The following is a 23,264-nucleotide window of genomic DNA, read 5'->3' on the forward strand; positions in this document are numbered from 1 at the left end:
CACCTGGTTTATGAAAATTAATGTCTGGCTTTGCAAATATCAATAGATCAATGTCTGTTCTTGTGTTCTACCCTTTACTGGGGCCAGACTGCTAAAAACAGAGGGCTGCAACACAAAAGATACTGCAGTCAGCTCAAGCAGGGAGTTATTTTTAGATCAGAAAAAAAAAGAGGTGAAAAAAAAAGAAGAAGAAGAAGCAGTTCTGGGCTTTGCAATCTAATTTGGTCCCTTTTCTTAAGGAAAAAGAAATCCCATCAATGGCATTTTCCATACAATCTGATTCCTATTTGGCTCCTAGAAAAACAAGAGATCTAGGGCTGAAAATTCTGGAGTTTTATGGCTGATTCTAGCTAGTAGCCTTTCTTCACCAGGCTCCAACTGAATTAATTTGATACTATTTTTGAAAGTCAGTGTTTCTAAGGGAGACCTAATGACGCACTGACGTCAATGCAGGTCAATAGCACACACTGCTGGAACTGGGCGTGCTACACCAAGCCAGGGCTGGAGCTTTTCCAAACAGCCCCAACTCTGCAAATATTCTGGCTTTGCTGGAGAGAGAAAAAGAAGAAAGCCACCGTTCTGTTAGCATTAAGACCCTCACCATTCCCCCCCCCCAAATATCTTTAAAATCGATGCACGTTTTTCTGACTAAAAAAAAAAAAAAAGAAAGAAAAGAAAAAAAGGGAGTCCAAATACATGTAATCAGTCGCAGTGCAGTACCAAAAAAACAAAACAAAACAAAAAACCCATACCTGTCAAAGGGACCATATGTAATCTCTGGCACACACACGTACATACCCACTCATACACATACACGTTCACGCTTAGAATGCAATGCATATCATTAGGGTATGTCTAAAAATAGAGCTCAGTGTGTGTGCATTGAGAATTAGTCCCTGATCTGGGGGTTTGGGAACGTGGGTGATGAGTTCTTTGCTCTGATCAGTTACCCAGGAGGTGTCTGAATTTGTCGGGGTGGGAGCGTGGGAGGGGGGCTGCCGTCTCTCTCTCTCTCTCTCTCTCCCCTCTCCTCTCCTCTCCTCTCTCTCCTCCGCCCCTTTCTTCTCCCTCTCAGCATCCCCCGACCCTCTTTCTTTCTCCCTCTCCCTCTCCCTCTCCCACTCCCCCCCCCTCTCTCTAAGTCTGGCAGTGAACAGAGAACTGTTTTGCTTTGCTCCAGGAAGAGTGCAGACACATAATGTGAAATCCCGAGCTTGCTTTTTTTTTTCTTTTCTTTGCGTGGTGTATTTAAAATGCTTCCTTATTTAAAATCTCCTCATCTCCTCACCTCTCCCACCCCCTCACCCGTTCTTCCAAATTTCCCTAGAAATCTGTGTAAAGCATGCGGAGGGGAAACACATTTGCACAAAAAGTGAAGCAGCTCGCCAAGGTAGGTTATATCATGCACTGTCTTGTGTTTGGCTTTTGCAAAGTTTATGATGTCAGTTGGTGAATGTTTGGAGGAGTGTATCTGTGTGACTGGCCGCGATTGTGGATCTTTTACATTGAACAATGATATTTGTGCAAATTGCCTAGACTTGTTAGGCAGGTTTTTTTTTTCTGGGGTCGTGCGCGCGCGCTCGTGTGTGTGTGTGTGTGTGTGTGTGTGTGTGTGTGTGTGTGTGTGTGTGTGTGTGTTATGTTTGCCAGCTGGAAGACAATCTTCTGGGATGATGCTGTGTTATCTACCCCAATGTTTTTGTGGTATGTGGTGACAAAGTGGGGGTGTGTGTAGTGGGCAAGTGGCTCTTCATTTCGTATTGATTTTCATTTATTAAGTATCCTCATTCTAAACATTATTTTGCATATGAAAATTGAGTCCAAAAAGGATTCATGAAGTCAGGACTAACTGGGGGGGACGGGCGGGCAGAGTTTAGAGAGATAAAGAGCGGGCATGCTAGTGATGCTTGTGGCAATATCTCTTGCATGGAGAATTTAGTCTCCTCCCAGTATTCAGAGAAAATCGTAAGTCTTTAGTGGGTATAAGCAAGATAATTTTTATATGTAAAAACCTTATTAGTGAGTAAAATGGCATTTAAAAAAATAGCTGTTTCTATTGCAAGAGCAAAAACTGCTACAGCTCACAACCACCTGTAGAGGGAAATCTTTATGCATGATTTCTTAGGGCCACTTGTATGGAGGAAACTTTGCCACAGGAATACAAGAGAGGCTGGCCCCTGCAGGGTGAAGGGGTGGGGGAGCAGGGGGGCGGCAGGGGGAAGGAAGGGAAGGCTGGAGGCTAGCCAGATGGCCAGCATGGAACAGTCTGGGAAACTGCTTCGATGACACCCTTGCTTGGAGAGCCGGTGCTGAGATGGGTAGGCAGGTCTGAGGAGCAGCTCGCTGGGAGAGGTCTTGTCTGTGTGTAGGAGGGAAGGGGGGTGGTGGATGTATGAAGTCTGGATCCTATTGTACCTGGTGCTGTTTGCAGAGACAGAGTTCAGAGACCAGGTTTTCTTGCCCACCCTGGTCTGCAGTCTGCCATTGCAGAATTGCACAAAAGCAAGGTGGTTATCAACAAGTGGTCTCTCCTGAGAAGATTAGTTTTGACAGGGACTTCAAGGGCTTTTCTAATCTACGTAAATCCACCAGGCTTCATTGTGTGTTGCTGTGAGTCATTCTTTGTTAGGAAGGAGCGTGGAGGAGAGCGATGGAGTGATGGAGGAGGGGGCTTTTGAACATCAGCCATCTGATCTTGGGGGTCAGAGTTCAAATCGTCCGGAGGGATGGAAAGGTTGACAAGGCACTCAGCACCCTTTCCTTCTGCCCCTACCTCTTTCATCCTGATTTGTATGTTTACTGGGAAAGATCCAGTGTCTGATGTCAGCCAGACCTCGTCAGTGGGGATTCCATGTGTTTGAGAGCAGATTTTTTTAAAATAGGAAAGCAGTCAGCACTCTCATCTGTAGTACTGTATTTTTTCCCCCTGAAAATGATCTTCTAGGAAAGCTGAATCACCTCTACTCTGAGGAGTGGCCACTTCTGGGAGGTGGAACACAGCTCTCTTGAGGTGGGAGGGAGGGAGGGTATCCCTATGATCTTTAAATAGAGATGTGAGGGTACCATTTAGATACCTGGTTAAGCTGAAGGTAAATATGGGAACCCTACAAAGCTACGGATACATGGACTAGGGATGGATGGAGAGATGGTTGGGGATGTCATTGTGGAGTAAGTCTATGGTTATTTTTGCCCCCTCTAGTGGGAGAGGGGCAATGCTTCCATCCCCAAGTTCCCATGAGAAGCAAATTTCTTTCAGTAGAGTTTGGGAATTTAGAGCTGGTACTTGGGAAATAGCATTAGCATGCCACAGCTGCCCCCTTCAGAGCAAGCATAACCAACAGGCAAGGAGGACAGATGTGGAGATGAGATGCAGCCCAATATGCTGGTGTTGTGAAGCCTTGTCTAGCTAAAGTAGAGGGGAAGAGGACTCTGACCTTATGGACATCGTGGAACAAAACCAGATCAACATACCTGACACCCACTACACGGCCAGGGCTCTGGTTAAGAAAATTCTCTAATCACTGGTTAAACAACTGAAAGGTGTTTTTTTTTGGGGGGGGGAGATGAGGCAGTTTTTTCACAGCCTAGGAGGCATTCCAGTCCATTTAGGTTGCTGTTCTCAAAAAGAAACCATTTCCTTTCTTTATATGTTGCATATACTATATATATATATATATATATATATATATATATATATTATTGTTGTTGTCAGGTGGTGCTGGTGTCTCACACCTGCAATCGTAGCTACTTGGGAGAGGCTAAGATCCAAGGGCTGTGGTTCAAAGCCAGCCCATGCAAGACAGTCCACGAGACTTATCTCCAATAAACTACTCAAAAAATTCTGGAAATGGCTCTGTGGCTCAAGTGGTAGAGCTCTAGCCTTGAACCAAAGAAGGTCAGAGACAGCACCCAGGACCAGAGTTCAAGCCCCAGGACTGGTACCAAAATTTTTTTTGTTATTATAAATATGGCATACAGAGTATTACAGTTCTATAAGTCGGGTAAAGATAATTTCCATTTGTTATGTCAACAAGTGGAAGTGACTCCAAAACAACAACAGTAGTAGTAGTAATACTACTACTAACAATAACAATAATAAAATCTGATCCTGGAAATACAGCAGTATGTCCTCCACAGTCTCCCAGGCTCATCAGTGTTTCTCTCCTCTCAGCTGTGGTCTTTTGAGAACAATGTCCCCTCCTTGTTACCTCCCCCTTCACTAGAGTGTTTGATGTCCAAAGGCCAGATTTTCTCTCAGATGCCACCATACCCAGGCTTATGTCACATCTATGCAAGCACATACCTTCAGTGTATGTGCACATGTGTGTGCACAGACCACAGGAAAATGCATGTATGCACTGAAGATTCCCTCCACGCACATGTGAGCTTCGTGCCCACACAAGGGAGTCAACCTTCCTCCTCCTCAGGTCAAGTTCAAGTCAAGATGCCAGTTGGAAAATACCACATCCGGTCTAGGGGTGGATCTGATGTCCCTGAGTGTATGTGGTGAACCTGAATTTGCCTTGGGTTTCCTCATATTCATTCAGGAGTGTCAGTTGCCCTTTCACACAACGTTGGAGAGCTTTACTTCAAGCAGAGTGCTACTTGTTTGTGAGAAGAACGAAGCCCAACTTTTCTGTTCATCGACTTCAATGAGCCCTGGTGCTTCCTATCTGTCTCTCAGAAACAGAGAAGAGCAGGGCCAGCTACATAATTTATGGGAGCCCAGTAAAAAATGAAAATGTAGAGCCCCTTCTGCCATACTGGTGCCAGGCACCAGTGGCATACACTGGTAATCCTAGCTATTTGGGAGGCTGAGATCCAGAGGCAAGGAGTTTGAAAAAGTTCACTAGACTCCATCTCTAAAATAGCCAACAAAAAGTAGGATTAGAGACATGCTATAAATAGTAGAGTACCTACCTAGTATATGCAGGCCCCTGAGTGCAAACCTCAGTACTGCCTAAATAAATAGAGCTCACCCCCCTTTCTCCCATACTCTTTCTCTAGAGCTTTGTCATGGGGTTTCTTATTTACTGATTAGTGTTGTGCTAAATAAAAAACTTTAATTAATTTGAGTTGTTTTTCCCCATCTTCTTTATATCATGCAGTGACAATGATTTCTATGCCATCATTTTCTGCCCACCTACAGGTGGCCATAAATAAGAAGTGATGTGCTAGGGTTCCTCGATTGTTAGTGACCCATCGCCTTCTTTGTGTATCCAAATTATCTAGTTCCAACTCAAAGCATGACCTCGTGGCACTGCCCTAGTGTCCCCCATCATAGACTTACAGTTCTACACCATGAGTCCACAAGGAAATGGGTGCATGCATTCCATACCACCCATCTCCACACGTTCAAAGACAAAAATTACTAAGGATTTCCAGGCAACAAATCTTAAGATTCGTCAACCAGGCACACAATGTTTCTGATCCTAGGACTCTTGTGTGATGACTCACATGCTTTTGAAGCCAGCCTGGGCTTCAGAAAGAGGTGAGAAGTAACTCGGATCTCAGGACTGACTGAGAACCCTAGTGCAGTAAACATCTGCATCCTCCATCTCTGACCCATGGGGTCATTCTTCTTCTCTAGCCAAGTCCTCCCTTGCAAAAGCACACCACTTCCTGTAGATGAAGTCACAGCTTTGAAGAAACCATTCATACACTGGATTTGAGGCCAGGCTTTGGAAAGGCAATCTTCACTCCACTCCCTGCTTGCACTTGCATGCCTGGTTCTATAAACCAGATTCCCTGCCTGGTTTGTACTTAGGTTTCCCATCTGAAAATGAATAAAATCATATTTGCTTCACAATGGGGTTGCTAGTTATTTTTGAGCTTGTTGTTTATCTCATCAGTACTCTAAAGTCTGTTCAGGGGCACTCCTGGCCCCAGATGACAAGTTCTTAGGAATTATTTTATACGTAAATTCAGTTAATGTTGACGTCAAAGAAGTGGGCCTTGAGACCCAAAGGGTCAAGTGGGGAAGATAGTCCTGTCTTTCCTGCTTTTTTTCCTCTAAGAGGCAAAACGAGATGCAAGGTGGACTAGAGTAGAATAAGATAGCATTTAAAAATGCAGCTAACCTAGAGACCGAAGACACCATCAACCCTTCAGCGTGGTTACAGGGGCTCTGAGAGTTGTGCTCTTCAGACTTAATCTTGCTTTCCTTCTTTGCATGGTCTTCAGTTTGGTCTAAGTGAGAGTTCCTAGAAATGCAGAGAGAAAGGAATTCTTCTTGTTTATTCTTTTATATAACCTTTCCTAAGACTTGGAGGCTGTTGCAATGACAGCCCAGTTAGTGGCCTGGAAGAGTAATCAATGGCTTGTTATTTACTGTTTATGAGTGAGTCTAACACCATGTTTGACCCCTGGTGGGTGATTAATAAATGATAGCTGACTCAGTATGGCTCATTTTTGCCTTAGTGGAAGAGTCGTGGATTTCAGCATCAAACTGCATCAGTTTAAGCAACCAAGTGTATTACAATCTTAGATAAATTAGCTTCTTTGTGACCTCCCCACTTTATCGGAACAATGGGAATACTCACATTATCTTAGATACCCCATCAGTTTTTTTGAGAATGGAATTGAGATGTCATCTGAAAGTGCTCTACAGTGTTCTATTTTTGTGATGCATATATTTGTGTACAATGTGTACAGATAGATGTTAAAATGTTCTTTAAATCCTACCTTTTCTTTCACTAGGGGTATGTGTGGGTCTCTGATAGACTGCAGCATATCCTGAGTGCACTATAATGATGAGTATTTTTGGTTTTGCGACCAAACAATCTGGGTTCAAATCTTGGCTCCGGTAGTTGGTTGGTTATGTGGTTTGGGTAAGTTATTTAACTTCTCTCTATGCTTCAGTTTCTTATCAGTCAATAAAAATGTGTACTTACCCTAATGAGTTATTGTGATGATGATTCGTTGATATTTGCATATATCAATGAATATGGTTTAGCACAATGTCTGGCACATATCAAGTACCTAATTCATTGTTTTTACTTTTTATTGTTACATTGATCATTTTACCTCTGGCTGTTGGTGAGCTTAGGGACGCATCAGAAAAGTCACTGGAATACAGCTTCTCATGACACATACTGTGGCGTGGCATTTCTACTGTATGTCTTTCCTACCTGGGTGGGCACATTCTTCCCTTTCTGAAACTACCAAGTTATTCTGAGATCTTTTCATAAACACAGGGACTCCAAGAGAGATCCAGATAGTCTGGGTGTTAAGCACCGGCCTTTGACTCTCTAGAGCCTAGAGGTCAAGTGTGAGTCTTCTCTCCATGGTCCAGGCTTTGTGAGAGTCTCTTAGGGATTTCTTGGAAGTACATATGACTGTTGACTCCTGATTCAGATATTCAGTTCCAATACGCTCACTCACTAATGGAGAACACAGAAAAGTAAATCTTGCATCTTGTCCCTATGGCCTCACTAAAATGGAGAACTCACCAACAATTCATGGAGACTCATTTGAATAATAGGACAGACACTAGGCTTCAAGGTTCCCCTGATGACTAAGATGCTTGTAGTATGGAAAGTGAAAGAGATTTTTTTTTATTTTTGTCAGTCCTGGGGCTTGAACTCAGGGCCTGAGCACTGTCCCTGGCTTCTTTTTGCTCCAGGCTAGCACTCTGCCAACTTGAGCCACAGTGCCACTTCTGGGCTTTTCTCTCTCTATATGTTGTGCTGAGGAATCGGACCTACGGCTTCATGTATGCAAGGCAAGAACTCTTGCCACAAGGCCACATTTCCAGACCTGAAAGAGATTTTTAATGGTCCATCTTCACTTTTTAGTGAGACTCTTACTGACCCTGGGTTCTTATGTACACAGAAAGCCCTTGTCTGACCAGTAAGCACCATCTGCCTCCTTTCCAAAATTTAGCTCCATTGCATTCTATCAAAAATCCTTTCATTTGATTTTTTTTTTTTTTTTTTTTTTTTTTTTTTTTTGGCCAGTCCTAGGCCTTGGACTCAGGGCCTGAGCACTGTCCCTGGCTTCTTCCTGCTCAAGGCTAGCACTCTGCCACCTGAGCCACAGCGCCCCTTCTGGCCGTTTTCCATATATGTGGCGCTGGGGAATCAAACCGAGAGCTTCATGTGCAGGAGGCAAGCACTCTTGCCACTAGGCCATATTCCCAGCCCCTTCATTTGATTTTAATATGCTAATTGATGTGGATTTTGATTCCTTTGATTCCAGTTGGGGGAGAAGAGGCTTCATCCACTGAGATCTGGACTTTTTGTTGCAGAGATCCTTTGTTTATACTGGGTGAGGGGCCACGCTTCTATGGCAAGTCATCTTATTAGAATCCCATTGGATCATTATGGTAGGGGCATGGGTTCCAGAACCCATGCTAAGATTTACTCCAGCATCACATCTTGAGTATTAAGAACCTTTGAGTCAGAGACGATCTGTTCTGCAGAGAATGGTCTTGACTTAGGCTCAGTGTTGGACAGGGGTTAGGATCTGAATGAACTATACTTACATTACTATACTACATTTACAAAGATTTGGGAAACTGAAAAGTTCAGGGAAATCATGCAAGGAAGTGAACAAAATAATCACTACCCTTTCCTAAGAACTCTTTATCTAGCTCCCCCAAATTGAAAAAGTTTCCCCTTCTCTACACAGACTTGCTGGCTTGTTAAGTAGTCTGATTTTTTTTTTCTTTTTGGAAGGGGATGACAGTATTAGGGTTTGAACTTAGGGCCTGGGTGCTGTCCCTTAGCTTTTTTGCTTCAGGCTGGTGCTCTACTATTAGAGCCACACTTTGGCTTTTTGTTGGTTAGTTGGGGAGAAGAGTCTCATGGACTTTCCTGATCAGTCTGGCTTCTAACTACAATCCTCAAATCTCAGCCTCCTGAGCAATTAGAATTTCAGGTGTGAGCAACTGGTGCCTGGCTAGATTTTTCTTTTAAGTCTTAACAACTTACATATTGCAAATTGCAGCATGATAAAGGCTGATCCCTGATCTCTGATGAGCACAAAGTGTTTTCTGATCAGAGTCTGGAAATAAATGGACCACAATCCCTAATCATAATGAACCACACTTACATGTATTCCAGATCTTATAAAAATGTTTGTAATTTTCCTGTGTTACAGTTCAGCCCAAAATTGTAATTTGATTCAGGTAAACTTGACACACTCTTTCAAACTAATTGGAGCCAAATATTTGATAATGCTAGCATGACAAGTTATTCCATGAATGAAATACTTGGTGTATGCACTTACTTCACTATCCCATAAACTAAAACTAAGACTGGTATGGATGGGCCCTGAATAAGTAGAACATGTACATTCATGAAGTATCTCATCTCTTTTAAAATAACTATTTGGGACTAATCCCAAATGAGGGGATGAGAGGACAGACTGGGATTGCCTAAATCTGAGTGCTCTTCTTCCTATTGTCAGTGGTTCTTAGGCTCCTCATGTTTTCTCCTCCATCAGAAGTCTGACATCTTACTGGGCAGCTTCCTGCTGTTGACTTCAGGAAGTGGGAGATGAGTAGAAACAGCTAAGCTTGGGGGGCTGGGATGTAGCTCAGTGGCAAAGCGCTTGCTCAGCAAATGCAACATCCTGGGTTTGATACTCACTACCAGAAAGAAAAGACAAAAAAAAAAAAAAAAAAGCAAGAAAAAAGAAACAGCTAAGCTAAGGAGACGGAGGCAAGGTCTTTGTCATCTGTAGTTACGGAGAAGCACCCATTGTGCTCAGTTTCTCCTAGCTGGTCCTAGCCTCCAAGGCAAAGGAGTCAAAACTGATCCTTACCCGGAAGTGGGTGAGCAAATCCCAGCACAGATACAAATAAAGCTGTATGGATTGATGGTTTGATATCTGCTTACAAAATCCATCTTCTGCCCCATTTCTGCCTCATTTTTGGTAAGGTTCCCAAAGAGTGTCTTTTCCTTTAAGGCAAAAGACCCAAGGAATTCTAGTCTGGAACGAGGTCCCAGCTGTCATCTTGCCAGCTTATTCCCAAATTATGAAAATCAACGCATTTTTCAAAAATATAATGAGTCCTGTTGTTCTATGTGCCTTGGCCAGTATCTCAGATATTACCTTGAGGGAAATAAGAAAGAAGATAAAATTCTCATGCTGACTGGTTCCTCCTGAAATAGGTTGTACTTGCCTGGAAATAAGATGAGATGGAACATCTGACAATTCCATTGGTCCTTATTTGGTCTTTACAAGGTATGTCCCACTGCTCAGGTTCCTCTGACCTTAGGAATATTGAAGGAAACTCCATTGCTGACTGGCTGGATAACCCATCCAGCAAGAGCCCAAAGAGAGGTTTCTCTGAATTTAAGAATACTACTTGATGAAGTATTTTTGTTCTTTGACCTCAGGCAAGTTACTTACCCCTCCTAGCCTGTTTGCCAACTGGACAGTCCACAGTACTAAGTACTAAGAACTGATTCACTGAGTTATCATAAGATTGAATGATATTTTAAATATATATGTATATATATACCTCATAGAACAGTTCCTGAGGCTACTAAATACTCAATAGCTACTTTTGATATTATCTTACTAAAAACGAAAGAAAAAGAAAAGGAAAGGAGCTCTCATCAAGTACTTTCAACCTTCCTAGATGGCAAGTCTTGCTGTATTCTGACTTCCTTCTGGGCTATATATCATCCTGTAAGTAGGTGAAGCATAGAATCTCTTGGGTAACCTAAAAGAAAGGAGGCCACTGCTCAAAATCAGGCACTGAGCAAATGTTATCTGTAAGAAAGGCTGCAAAGATCTCTTGTCATCTCTTGGGCTCCTACTATTGCATTGATTAACTGTGAACTAGAAAGTAAGTTAGGGGTGGGGAGGGTTTGAGCCCCAGTAGGTCAAACAACTGGTTGACCTGAGGAGTCTGAGCTAGAAAGAAACCAGGAAAGCTTGGCTCAGAGCTTCAGTAGAGTTCATCATTTTGACTTTTGGCAGCCATTTTAGGTCCTTTGTCTTAGAAGGATCCTGTATTTGACTTCTGAAGGCTCCTGAGAGTAGGAAAAGATTATTTCTTATACCCTACTTCTATGAAGTAAGATTTTATGTCAATCTTATTGAGAGAGGAATGTTGTCCAGGTTCTATTATTACCAAAAAGTCAGTGCAGTTAATCAAACTCAGGCAAGTGGAAGTGATAGGAAAGTTTATTGGGAAAGGAATACACTTTGGATAGACTGAAAACAAGTCATCTCTAGGGTAAGAATGACAATAGTTATTGCCTCAGCATAAGCTTTTTATTGAAGTGTCAGGGACTTAAAGCGCTAAGTCCCTCCCAGGATCAGCCCATGGGACAAAGTCAATGGACCCTTTATGGGCCATATAGACTGGTTGAAATTTTTAATTAGAATGTTATTTAGAGACATCTTGTTTGTTTGTTTTTTAAAAATCACTCAGGACTAGGTACTACCCATCACTGCGGCATTTTATAAGAACTTTACAATAGAGTCTATTAGTGGTGGGGAGTCTAGATATTTGCAGGATGAAGATGACTAGGGAGAAAGAATACATTCAAAACACTGAAAGTCCTCTGGCTTAAGCTTCAAAGGCTCAACCACAGATCTCTTAGGGTCAGTTCTATAGAAACCGTCCATTCTATTCCAATGGTATCTAAGAGTTGAGCCTGGACATGAAACTCAAGATTGTCTCTAAAATTCAAGGACCCATGGAATGTCTGAAAATAAGACTGGCAGCAGGTCCTTTACTGAGGACTCCAGTTTTCTCAAAATAAAAGTTTCTGGTGGAGAAAAGTCCTAGTACCTCTGAATAGACATTTTTTTTTCCCATAAAGAAATGAAAAAAATGGGAACCCGAAACCAGTGTCGCTCAGGGGCTCCCTCTCCTGGCTTTATGATAGAAGTGCCGTAGGATGGTAGGGTAATAATTTGGAGGACCTTGGGCTTGGTTCTTTAACCAGGAGAAAGTTTGTATCCTGAGGTACAGGAAGATGAAACTCCAGAGACAGGTTTCTTGCATCCTTCATAACTTAATCATGTTTCCTGGTTGCCAACACAGTGCTAATAAGCATTGTACTTGAGTTATTTCACTTAACACTCACCACCATGAGCCTTAATGTCAGTTCTACATGAGATTGAATACGTTATTGGCATCATCAGAGACTAGTAGAGACCCCCTTTGTGTCTTTCAGTATTCTTAGAATTCTCCTGGGCCAGAGCTCATGAGACAAACAGGAACCAAGGATCAACCTGAAAAAGAAAATAGAACTTGTTCTCTGAAATGACTATAAACAGGTGACACTGGCTCTGCAATTGTTCTGCAAACTAATGGAGTTCTAGAGCATTTCAATCCTGTTTTCAAAAATATCAGGCTTCAAGTGAATTAATTAAATGGCTGTGCCTATCTAATCTGTATTTCTTGTGGCACCCTGGCTGAACAAAGCCTACAGGTCAAGAGGAATTTCTGTGACAGAGGTGAGGCCTTTTCAAACTTATCGAGTGTTCATACCTGTTTTCTCTTAGGCATGATGTAGGTGGGGCTGCTAGTAGTGTACATATCTTAGAGTTGTAAAATTAAGATACAAAATGATTTGTTCCAGGTTTGGGTTAGGAACAAACGACAGAATGGAGACTGGAAATGTCACTTTCAGCTTCAGTTTTGACTTATAGGGTGGTGTTGGTTGGAACTGAGGCCTAACTTGGGGTTTTAAACTATACAAAATGAAGATAGCAAAATCACCTCTTTGCTTTACATACAGATGCTTTCCTCAGTTTCTCTTCTTCTTGTTTTGAGGCTGATTGATAACCAAGCACTCCTAGCATTGGGAAATTTGAAATTATACAAGCCACTTGTCTTTTAAGAATTGCTTTCCTAACAGTCCATATTTTAGAGCTGCCTAGATTCCCAAATGTCACTTCAACTCCCCTGAACCTAAATCTGTTCAGTTCAACCAAGAGAACCTTAAGCCTTCCTACATTGTTTCTTCCTGGGCACTTGAAATATAGATAACAAATAGGATTCTCAAGTCTGCATTGAGTGTGATGCTGGTCTTCGATTGCACTGCTGACATGGCTTTAAGTCTACACAATAAGACAATGGCTACAAATACTACCCAACTCCCCTATTCTCAACCCAGGAACTTCCATTAAATGTTGCCCTTCCCTATAGGCAGAATGATATCCTAATAGGGTCAGAATGATGCCTAGATCTATGAACATGGAGATGGTTGGGGCAGGTTTTCTATTGTGCCTTCTGAGTGACTGGCTAGGTTGTCATTATTCTAGAGTGGGTGGGTTAAAATTATGTGTCTGTGCTAGGCATGTTGGCTCACGCCTATAATCCTAGCTATTTAGAAGGCTGAGTTCTAAGGATTGTGGTTTGAAGCCAGCCTGGACAGGAAAGTCTGTGAGACTCTTCTTTCCAATTAACTACAACAACAACAAAGAAAGGGAGCTGTGGCTCTACTGGTAGAGTGCTTAGCCTTGAGCAAAAAAAGCTCAGGGGTGGCACCCAGGCCCAAGTTCAAGACAGGACTGACAAAGAAACAAATAAAAATATTTGTCCATAATATGACTTGTAACTTGTTGGCCTTTGGCTACTGATGACAGCAGCTCTTTCTGGTTTGACCTGCATATATGACAAATTCCATTTGCCAGAAATGTGTCCTGGAGCTTGAATTCAGGGCCTGACAATGTCCTTGAGCTTCTTTTGCTTAAGGCTAGCACTCTACCACTTGAGCCATGGCACCACTACTGCCTTTTTCTGTTTATGTGGTACTGAGAAATTGAACCCATGGCTTTATACATGCACTCTACCACTAAGCCACATTCCCAGCCCCAGAAATGTGACTTTTTGATAAGTAGTAGGTCAGCTCTGTCATTTAGGAGTAAACGTGTATTTTGTCACCTGTCACTGTCACCTGTTCATCTTTTTTTTCCTGTCTAATAGTAAGTACCCTTGAACATTTGTCTGTTGTGTTCTTTTTGTGTCTAGGAAAGCCAAAATGATGCCACTGAAGGAGAGGGAGGGATGAGCCTGGAACTGAGTGTTCACAGGGAGTTGTGACAGATGGAATGTGGATTGCTGACACCTTGTCCCTTTCCTCTTGCTTGTTATAGGAGCGCCCGTGACCAAGAGGAGACCAGATGAGTTTTCAAAGCAGTGTTCTCATCCCCAGGACACATGTCATCCTTTGCCTCGTGCTTTCTGCAATGTTGCTGCTCACTTTCATCTTCCTATTCACCCTTGCCATGAAAACCCCTTTCTGACCACCACCTTTTTTCCATTCACTGCTTACTTACTCAACTGCCTCTGACGTGTTCCTCCTGTGGAAGTGGCTTTGCTCTCTGCTTGGCAAGCTCCTCTTTGAGTCATAGACAGATTTCTGCCTTTAGTTTCCCTCTCTTCTGTCTCCTTCTCACTCCAGACTCAGCCAACACGCAACCCCTTGGTCAGGGAAACCAGAGACAATTCTTCCAAAATGAAGTCACACAAGGCTTTGCCAGAGCCATCACACTCAAGGAAGGGCCCTAAGGTATATGCGAGTGTGATGCCATTGAAACCAGATGGGAAAGCTTGAAATCCCTTAATCCCAGTCAATAGTGAAGGAGCTTACTCATGATGGAACTGATTAAGAACATGGGGGCAGGGAGGAGAAAGGGAGAATTTCAGCACTGGATGGCCCATAGGATGGAATCCCCAGAATTTCTTTTTTTCCCTCCAATTAAATTTACATTTCATTCTACCACATTGTGATTGCTTCACTCTAGACATTTTCATTTGAGACTCAAGGCTTTTCTTCATGGGTCTTGAGCTGCAGGCTTCTGGATGATGAGGTAAGTAACATTAGTCGCCATTGGACAGGGTGAGTTGGGAGCCCCAGCAACCCAGGGCTTATGAGTTGGATCTACTCTGTTGGGACCTAGGCTTCATCCTCTATTGGGTCCTTATTGACATGACTGCCATGCAGGGATCTCCAGACCATCATAAACAGTATTAGCCCAGCTCCACAATGTTGATCCAGCCCTCAGTAAAAGAAAACAGACTCCAAGCATGGCCCAGGTCAGCATGAGGTCAGGTGAGACTATAGTATTCGCTGCAAAATAGAAAACAAAATCACCTCAAAGAGTATGGCTTTCTCAAAACCTACTCTACCCCTCCCCTTCCTTTCCTCCCTGTGCTCTATGCTTTTCAAGCTCTGGAACTTTGCTATTTAGCCTCTAAAGGACAAAGCCTCCTGAGCTCTGCCCTATCCCACCCCCTCAGTCTCTGTTCTTTATTATGTGCTTGCTGTGGCTTCCCTGTCTTTGCTGAGACCCTCACCATGAAACCTACCTTAGAGATTCCTGGGTGGGCCTCTAGTCTTCACCCTCCCAAGCATGCCTTTCCTTAGCAAGGCATTCATAAACCTATCATCTGGTTCTCCAGTGCCCAGCAGTTAGAACAACTTAGGGAGGGGAGGAAGTATGCCATTGAAAACACCTTTACCTTTGACATGGACTTGTGCACAGAGCAGGAGTTGTCTAAACTTTTCTGAAGTTAACAACTTTCAGAAGATTTGATGCTGTTGTTGTTGTTTAGTGCTGGTGGAACAAAAAAAGAGTAGGAGTGGGGTAGGGGGAGCAGTATCCCAGTCATGTTCCTCCCAGCATCCAAGTGGTCATTGAAACTTTTACCTTCAAATGTCAAAATGTGCTGGCTTCTAGAGAGGTGTTTCCCAAGACTGAATATACCTTTTGATCAGGGTAAGTGATTAGAAACTTGTATTTCACAGGGGAAGGGGATTGTGAAATAGCTTGTACTGTGCAAGCTATGGCTTATTCCCACACTCGGCTTAAAGCTTTCAAAATTAGGAAAATGATCATGGATTCTAGTTTCTAAAGGAATGAGAGAGAGCTAAGATGATTGGACAATTTAAGGAGCTGATTGACTTGCTATTCTCACCTTAAGAAAGGTTTTTTTGGGGGGAGGGGCTGGGCGAGTATAGGACCTGGGGCTTGAACTCAGGGCCTGCATGCTATTCCTAAGATTCTTTTTCTCAAGGTTAGTACTCTACCATTTGAGCCACAGCACCACTTCCAGCTTTTTCTGAGTAGTTTTATTGAAGATAAGAGTCTCGTGGACTTTCCTACCTGGGCTGAGTTTGAACTGGAATCCTCATATCTCAGCCTCTAGAGTAGCTAGATTACAAGTATAAGTCACCAGCACATACCTTTTTAATTTCTTGGAAGACTCTTCTTGACTTCTCTCTGGTGTTACCCAGGACTCTTGTTCAGTGGGGATAGAAACATGGCTGTGTGCAACAGACTGAATTGATGGAAGGTGACTACCTCTCTACCCCAAATTGACTGAGCCCTCTAGTTTTCAAAAGGCCTTCCTTCAAAGGAAGAGGAGTTTCTTTACACAGGTAGGTAGATGACCTTACAGGAGGTGCAGAAGTGAGGTGGTGTTACTACCCAAAAATTTCTTTAGCAGGAATAAATTAATTTGGCTATTTAAGTCACCATTGCAAACTCCCAGTCTCCTCTTAACTCCAAGAGGCTCCAGAGAGAGCCTTGAACTTGCATACTGAATGTCCGATAGTGAGTGTAGTAGCCACATAGACATGAACTTGATTATTTTGCAACTTCAAGCTCTAAGGCTTTTGGATGAGCCACTTAAACTTTTTGGCCTCCATTTCCTTGGCTTTAAAGTAGGAAAAGTAATAACTAATATTTCCAGTGTTATTATTTCTGTGTTCCATGACCCTTCAGAGTCAGGGCATTATTATTATAATACCTACACAATATTTTTAAGAATTAAATAAGATCACTTATATGTTTCTGACAAGTGCATTATCTGTTATACAGTTGGTGCTCAAAACATTGGTTTATTTTCTCTTTCTCATTTCCTTTTGGCCAAAATAGTTCTCCTTAACGTAGATACTATTGGGCCAAAAGGAGAAGCCCTCAATTCTCTAGGTTGATTTTCTGGGAGCTGAGATGTTTTGCTTAGTTTTGGTTTTTCTTCCAAACCCAGCATTTAACTGGACATTTCCCTTGGTATTGGAGAAGAGACAAGAGACATAGACAGAACATTTCTTGGCTTTACTGACTCTGAAAGAAAAGAGACTCTGTTCTTTTCAAGGACTACATAACAAACAGCCTTCTTCCCACAGGCCCTCTAGGGGAAGCAAGAAAGGGAAATGAGGTCTTCGGCATGCCTGGGATGCCCAAGGATGGGTTGGCAATGCGGAAGGTGGTTTTCATCTTGGGCAGGTTCCACATCAGTCTATTAATTCCCCGAGTCTTTAGCTTGACTGCTCAGACAGAAAGTGGGCAGCACAGCGTTTAGCAGAGGATGATGGGACCTCTCTGTAAGCCAAGGTCACTTCCTGGAACCTAGGGTGCACCAAAAGACTGGACTGAAGAGTAGGGAAAATGGAGACGCTGCTACAGAGGACTAACTTTCTGCAAATGTTTCTCACCAGTCAGTTTCAGCACCGTTTGTAGCATGCCCTCCACTGGGAGGGAAGAACAGAGATTTTAAAGTCTTTCAGGTGACTGGGGTTAGATTATAACTTTGACTTCTGACCTCAAAGTTGTGATGTGCAAAGCTTGAATATATTTTCTCCTATTCGCAGTTCCAGCTTACTTAAAGTTTGCTGAAAGCTGCTAGGAATTTTAAATGAATGTGCTGTGGATTCAACATCAGACACCAATGGCACCAGCTATCACACACAGCACAGAAAGTAGGTAACACTATTCCAAATGGCCTCTTCTCTTTTGCAGTTTATAAACGGTTCATGCAGAAATCCATATCGTTTCTGTGAATGATCCTATCTGCATGAATCTGTGATTACACCTAGTCAAATATCTTTTTTTAAAAAAACCTACTCTGCTCCTTGAAAAACATGGTTAGCCTGACATTTTCATTAATCCAAGAAGACTTCATTGAAATGCTGCTGGCATTTCCTGTCTGTCTGGTCACATCCAATGACCCCCATGTGATAAGACATAGTCAGCATGAGAAACAGGGCCACCTCCCTCTCATTGATATTTCTCCTGACTGCACACCTCCCTATTGCAGCAGCATTGCATGCATACATGCATGCATGCATGCTCAGAGCTAAAAATAAACAGCTGCCAATGGGCTGCCAGAGGCTGTCCTCTGTATTGGGTGGATGTCCTCTGTCTCCCTTTAGTAGGCACAGGCTGAGTGCCAGACAGAAACTGAGGCTATGGGACAGTCTTAAGCTTACACTGACCTCTCAAAGGCAAGTTACACTGGTTAGGAGGGACCAAAGAGGGCAAGACCCCGAGACCATCTTGCCCAGGCTGCTTTTGGCCTTTGGATAATTACTTCTTATTGGCATCCAGAAAAAAACATTGTCAGGGCAAGCTGACCATTAGGGCTTAGAAAGGAGATGCCTCCCATCAGTAAAGAGCCTCCTGCATCCTGTTTCCATCCTCTGAGGACAGAGGGGCCCTGCCTGGTGACTCTAGGGAGCTATGTGCCTGAGGGAGAATGGTTTTGTGTGCCTGTCCCTGTTGTCCAGATCTTCCCATCTGCAAGAATTCTTCCCACCTCCATCACTCTATCTGTCAATAAGCCCTTTGTCATGCTGAGGTGTGGCATTTCTTCCACAGAACAGCTCAGATTCTAGCACACACCATCCAATGGGACACACAGGTACCCACACACATACAGAGAGGCGGGGGGGGGGGGGGGAGAAAGGGAGGGAGGGAGAGAGCAGCAGCCATTCAAATTGGTTTAAAAATAGCACTCATCCATTGAACTCATTTTTCAGGGATGTTATTTTAGGAAGAAAAAAATATATCTCCGTCTTTGAGAGGGAGAAAAAGTAAACCGTCATATCGCCTTAAAAGTCCCGCTAATGTCATTGGAGGCAGCATTTGCAGCCTTTGTTGGATTTCCTCCTCCTCCTGCCATTGAAGGAAAGTTGTTTGTTCACTAATACCCCTGCCATCTAGGTATTTATAGAGGTGGGCTGCTTCTTCTGGTGGGGAGGAGGGAAAGAAGCTTGCTGGGAGCGAGCGGAGCCCTGGCCCTTCCTCCCCTCTTCTAGCTCCCACCCTCTCACTGTCAGCAGGGACTCCTTTGAGGCTGATGGATTTGTGAATCAGCTTGGAGGGGCTGATTCCTCACACAGGGGAGCCCCAGGCGGCTGCTGGTCACTTGCAAAAAGCTGGGATGCATGTGTGTTGTGTTTTAATGGCAGGTTTATTTGTCCCTGTCCGGGGAGTCTGTCCATCGGTCTGTCTGCAGCTCCCATCATTACTCCTTGAGAAGCTGTACCTGGCAGACTCCGTGGGAGACCAAGCAGGATGCGTGGGCGCAGGAAACAGAAGAGGAGAGAGAGAGAGAGAGAGAGAGAGAGAGAGAGAGAGAGAGAGAGAGAGAGAGAAGAAAGGGAGCGAGCGAGGGAGAAGGGAAGCCATAGAATCTGTCATTTGCGTCACTCGAGGAGCCGGGCTATCTAGCAGACGAACACACAGAATTAATCCGAGTTAGAGCCGTAGCTGTCTTGGCTACAGTGGCCAGCTGCGGAAGGGCGGGGGACAGATGCGCCTGAGGAGCCTGGGCAACGCTGGCTTCGCCAAGGGGGCGGTGGGGACTAACTGGGGAGGGGGCTGTCCCACTGGGCACGCCCCTCGGGGCTCCACGCGCCGGGTGCAGACGAGGCTGCAGCTTTCTCTGCAGCTGCCCAGCCCAGGCCTGGGGAGGCGCCTAGGCCGGCCTCGGCTGCTCAGTGGCTGCGCTCAACACAAAAGCGCTGTCTCCGAGCAGAAGCTCCTCTCCGCCGAGCCAGACCCACCAAAGAGGAGAATCTGCGCGTGACGTCAGGGGCTGCTGACTGACGCAGGCTGGCAGAGGAGACTCAAGGCGGCTGCTCCGCGCTGGTCTTCACGACTCTGTTTTCTCCAGCCCCCCTCGTAGTGAATTGCTAGAACGCGAGCGGCGCGCGCGCGCACACACGCACGCACGCGCGCACACACACACACACACACACACACGCAGCTTTCAAAACACACATTTCCAAAGGCGGTGTGTTGCAAACACCACGCAATTTCCCAAAGCATGGGCGGGAAACCTGGGAAGGGTTCGCAGGATTACTCCCCCCCCCTCCCCCGTCCCCCACATTTGGGAACCTCCATCGTGGGTACAGGAGTCTCTAGAGCTTCACTGGGAAGCCCCCTTTGGAGAGCAGGCTAAGCAATCCTATGCCCCCAGGATGTAGGAAATGTAGTCAATGGAGACGGGCAGTTCTAAGAATACAATCATTCCAACGCCTTCTGCTGGGGCTACCGAGAGTCAGATCTTGCAACAGGCAGAGGCAGACGCCAATTCACGGGAGGGAGAATATAAGAAATATTTTTGTTTTGTTTTGCTTTGGGGGGGGGATAATCCTCTGCAGTAATGCAAGTGAGTCTAGTGATGCAGGAAAAAAGTGGGGAGGGGGCGCTTAGTGCACATTTAATGTTTTGGACGCAACGTTCCAGCGAGATGCCTTTGTGTGTGTGGAGGTTTTTTTTTTTTTTCCAGTACTTGCTAAAAATAGCATCAGGGTTTGATCGTGTTCCAGAAATAGACCGAGGGCTGTACTGGGATGAAAAGCCAACGCGGGTGGAAGAAAACCTGGACATCACCGCATTCCTTCTCCCCCCACAACTATGTCTGGAAATTAATTGTTGGATTTTTCCTTTCCTCTCTCTTCTCTTCATCCACTTTCTCTTCCCTCCCCCTGTTTCTCTTTCTCTCAAGGAGTTCCCGTTTGGGTAAGTGATATTATGTCATGTGCATGCCGCAGACTGTAAGTATGAGCTGGCGCTTAGCTTACTTTGTGCATGCCCCTGGTGCTTTCTTGGCTGCCTTTTTACCTCTCTTTCTACTCAGGGGAATGGGGCTGAGAAGCGGGGAAGGGTGTCGCTGTATGTGTGTGTATATCTATATAATGAACTTGGGGCTGCATGCAAAGAAACTGAGAGAGGGAATTCTTGCAGAGCCGGGAATCACCCTGACAAATATCTGAATCAATAGTGGCTGCAACTCACTCTCTGGTTATGGGTCGGCGCTGTTGAGCTCTGCTCTCTCCTTTGCCCCCTCCTCTCCTCCCAGACACGACTTAATGAGCCATCTCTTTGCGAGATTCATGGAAACGGTGCGATGTGAACCAAAATTGCATGGGATTAGCAAAGTACGCAGAGGTGGGGTGGAAAAAATCCTCATTCCTTTGACAAACCTCCCGGTGCGTTCTGGTCACCGAATCCGGACCAAGACCAAGGTCCCTACTGGCTGGGGATTCGGTAGCTGTCCACGGAAGATAGGTGCTGAAAATTTCCTGTTCTTCAGCGAGTTCAGTTCCGAGCGCCAGGGGGCGGGGTTGGCGCCAGCTGCGGGTTAGCTCCGCCCTGGATGCAAAACAGGGCTGCGGGAAAGAGAGGGTTAAGGATGTTCAAAGGGGATAGTCGTGACTTCGGTGAGAGCTTTGGGAGAAGGAGGGGGTGAGTGGGAAGGAAAAGGGGGAAATTTTTAAAGGAGAGGGAGCGAAGTGTTACATTCGAGGATGAGCTAAGGCTGGGCGCTCCAGGAACGGCAGGCCAGTGGCTCACCATTTTTTTTCCTGCAGAGGCTGGCCACTATCTGGGTCTCCATTCTTAGACACCCACACCTTCCCACCAGAGGGTTTGAAATATTTCTCCCTGGTGATAGTGACTTTCTCACTTCATGTCCCTCAGCATCCCCCCCCCATCTGCAATTCCTGGGAGGTGTTATAGGGGTGTGTGACATGGAATTCCATGATTCCCACTTCTTTTGCATCCTAGTCATAGGCGCCCTAAATTACTTGGTGGAATGAATGTATGAGAAGCCCAAACACAAGAAGTAGCTGGTGCAACGCCCAGAGAATCCAAGATAGGGAATGTCCCCTGGTGCTTGAAAGCCAAAGTATTGAAAAAACAGCACTGAGAGAAATTAGGGAGGGGTGCTTTTCAACTTGATAAGTGTTTACTAAAGAAACCAACCAACTCCCCTGGGGTTGCAGGCTTGACCCAGAGTGAAAGCCCTTGGCAGCAGCTCCAGACTTTTGGACAGAACCTGTAGGCAGACAGGTGAGGAAGCAGAAAGGTTATCAGAGGTGAGAGGGGTTGATTCTCACGAGCACACAAAGACATGCATACTGATTAAACTCCTTGGTGAGGAATAAGACTGCATTCTCAAACTGGCCCACAAAGGTGGGCTGTCCATGGTGGGGGAAAGCAAGTGTCTTTGCAAGTTTCTGGAAGCTAAGTGTTATGTGCCCGCAGGCATATTTTATACATCATGTTTTAAAACAACAACAGGTCAGGAGGATGAGGTAGGTATCTTTGGAGACTAGCATACAGGAGGGAGAGAAAAGAGACCACAGGTACTATCTGCTTCATCTACCTGACAACAGACCCTGGCTTTAGTGACCAGTCCTCTTCAGTGTAACTAGGTGGCAGCCTGAGGGGGTGGGGGGAAGAGGGTGGGTTGAGTTATTTTTAGTTCAGAAGCAAGTCCTTCGCTGGGAAGGTTCCCATGCTGAGGCTTAGTATTCGTCAACTCATAATAGTAACAAGAGCAGCTACTGATGATGTGGAGAACACAAATAACGCTGCAACCCACACTTTTGTCTTGACAACTCAACCCATGCCAAGGCTGCTCGTCAGTCGGCTCTCGGCCCACCCCTCGGCCAACTCGTCATTCAAGGAGACCTACTAATTCCTTTGCATTCACCAGCCTCGCCCCTCTCAGCTCCACAAGCTGCAAAGGGTGTGTTTACAAATTCTGCCACTTTTGCAAAGGAAATTCTAGGGGGTGAGGAAAGCAGCAGCCTGGCGGGGAAGGGGCGGTAGTGCAATAAAACACTTGCAACACGTGGGGCTTTGATGGTGGTGGTGGGGTTCCAAGTGTCTTGCAGGGGGGTGGAGGAACGCCCCGTGTCCTTGTTTCCTTCTGCCTGGTTAAGCCCCCCCTTCTCCTTCCCCATTGTTTAGCACAATGCACAAGTTTACCCTCCCCCCCCCCCCCCCCGCAAACTGGATCCTATTAAATAATTCAATGGCAGCAGTGTAATTTTGGTTGGGACCAGCACGGATTCCCAAGTCGTGACTGCAAAAAAGTGAGTAATGCGCGCCGGCTGCGTCACGGCTCTAGTCACAGTTCATTCCGAACTGAGAAGGAATCGTGACTTCGCCTCGAGACGTCCCCTACATGGGAGACGGGGGGGGGGGGGGGCAAATTAGGTGGGGGTGAGGGGGGTGGGGGGAAGACTTATCCAATGAAAACCGCT

The sequence above is a fragment of the Perognathus longimembris genome, chromosome 13 (assembly GCF_023159225.1).
Source record: "Perognathus longimembris pacificus isolate PPM17 chromosome 13, ASM2315922v1, whole genome shotgun sequence".
NCBI lineage: Eukaryota > Metazoa > Chordata > Mammalia > Rodentia > Heteromyidae > Perognathus > Perognathus longimembris.